Raw genomic sequence first — 2,500 nt, forward strand, 5'->3', positions numbered from 1 at the left:
TAATTCACTATTCTTAACAATAGGGCCCGGAGACTTCTTGGTTCATCATGCTATTGCTTTAGGTTTACATACAACTACATTGATCTTAGTAAAAGGTGCTTTAGATGCACGTGGTTCCAAATTAATGCCGGATAAAAAGGATTTTGGTTATAGTTTTCCTTGCGACGGTCCGGGACGAGGTGGTACTTGTGATATTTCGGCTTGGGACGCCTTTTATTTGGCAGTTTTCTGGATGTTAAATACCATTGGATGGGTTACTTTTTATTGGCACTGGAAGCACATCACATTATGGCAGGGTAACGTTTCACAATTTAATGAATCTTCCACTTATTTGATGGGATGGTTAAGAGATTATCTATGGTTAAACTCTTCACAACTTATCAATGGATATAATCCTTTTGGTATGAATAGTTTATCAGTCTGGGCATGGATGTTCTTATTTGGACATCTTGTTTGGGCTACTGGCTTTATGTTCTTAATTTCCTGGCGCGGATATTGGCAAGAATTGATTGAAACTTTAGCATGGGCTCACGAACGCACACCTTTGGCTAATTTGATTCGATGGAGAGATAAACCAGTGGCTCTTTCCATTGTGCAAGCAAGATTAGTTGGATTAGCCCACTTTTCTGTAGGTTATATATTTACTTATGCGGCTTTCTTGATTGCCTCTACATCAGGCAAATTTGGTTAATTTTGTATGTGTTGTATCCGCGAAAATATCATTTCTTTCGATGGAGAAGGAGATCTTCCTTCTTATATTTCTACATCTAGGATCCGACTTGTATCATTGATACTACTAGGAATTGAATCATTATGGCAAGGAAAAGTTTAATTCAGAGGGAGAAGAAGAGGCAAAAATTGGAACAAAAATATCATTTGATTCGTCGATCCTTAAAACAAGAAATAAGCAAAGTTCCATCGTTGAGTGAGAAATGGGAAATTCATGGAAAGTTACAATCCCCACCGCGTAATAGTGCACCCACACGTCTTCATCGACGTTGTTTTTTAACCGGAAGACCGAGAGCTAACTATCGAGACTTTGGGCTCTCTGGACACATACTTCGTGAAATGGTTCATGCATGCTTGTTGCCTGGGGCAACAAGATCAAGTTGGTAAGGATTCAAATATCTCTTTCTATTAATTTCTATGATTATAGAGGGACCCCTTTACCATTCTGTATAAATGGACTATTCTATTTGTACAGATATGGTATAGGGGTGCATTCAATCTTTGTTTGTCTATTAGTTCACAGTTCTTCTCTTTATCGCGGGGTAGAGCAGCTTGGTAGCTCGCAAGGCTCATAACCTTGAAGTCACGGGTTCAAATCCTGTCTCCGCAAAATTTTTTTGTCTAAAAAAATTGAGGTTTGATCTTGGTAACTATTAATTAATTACTATATAATATTCGCTTTTTTTCTTTCCAGATGGGAGGAAAAGAAGGGGGGAGGATAGAACCACTATACTATCACGGTCGACTATACTTAAAAATTTATCCTATTAAATGAAAAACATTAACCCATTATCCTCATCCTGGGCGGATAGCGGGAATCGAACCCGCATCTTCTCCTTGGCAAGGAGAAATTTTACCATTCAACTATATCCGCATTTTTTTTTATCTGCAATCTATAGTATAGATCAGTGCAGAGCTATCCTCTTATACTAGGCTATTAATACTAGGTTAGAGTATAATTAGGCTATTTTTATATAATATATATATAGATTTAACCAATTATATAGTTATTATATAATATATTTTATACTATACTATTTATTTTTCTAATATTTGGAATTCATCTTTATAACTAAATAAAGATAATTATATATTTTTGTCTATATAATTATATATAATATATAGTTTCTCTATTATCAATATCTAAGTATTATTATATACTTTCAAATATATTATTTTTATATGAATTATGTGAGATATATTCAATTTTGACAATACAAGAAAGAGACCCCCTCCCTCTAAATTTTTTTCTTTATTTGCATTTTTCATTTTTAGGACTTATATTGTATTTTAATGTCTCTCACAATTCGAAAGAATTAGGGGAGGGTCGTTTCATTTTTGTATCGAGAACGAAGAGGTTCAAGAGATAAGAGAATTAAGGATACCCACCAGAAAGACTAATCCAATCCATAATGATGTACCGGAAAATACAACATTTTTGTTACCCGACCAACCTTCAGGAGAAGCAAATACAACGGGCACACTAATCAGTAAGATTGATGAAGTAACAATTAATGCAAAAACAGCCAATTGGAAAGCAATAGTCATGTTTCTAATCCTCCAATCTACCAACAAAATATACCATTTGATCCCTTTACCAGCCAGCCAAAATTTTGATAAAATGTATCAGGGAGGGATTTTACCATAAATCCATTGATTCTATATTACTTCTTACTTTTTTAATACTTTAGCATGCATGGGATTGCGGGGTAGTCTTTTTTTACTTCACAAAAAGGGGTATACTGGATCATATATATCTATATGTATAGAG

The 2,500-nt window shown here is 34.6% G+C and overlaps 1 non-coding gene across 1 annotated transcript; it reads right to left on the minus strand.

Annotated features, from left to right (window-relative positions):
* Positions 1 to 1,532: 1,532 nt before the first annotated feature.
* Positions 1,533 to 1,603, minus strand: TRNAG-GCC (transfer RNA glycine (anticodon GCC)). Its single transcript has one exon. It is a non-coding gene; the product is annotated as a tRNA-Gly (tRNA).
* Between the last annotated feature and the right edge of the window lie 897 nt (positions 1,604 to 2,500).

This window comes from Cucumis melo, unplaced genomic scaffold (genome assembly GCF_025177605.1).
Source record: "Cucumis melo cultivar AY unplaced genomic scaffold, USDA_Cmelo_AY_1.0 utg001754l, whole genome shotgun sequence".
Classification (NCBI taxonomy): Eukaryota; Viridiplantae; Streptophyta; class Magnoliopsida; order Cucurbitales; family Cucurbitaceae; genus Cucumis; species Cucumis melo.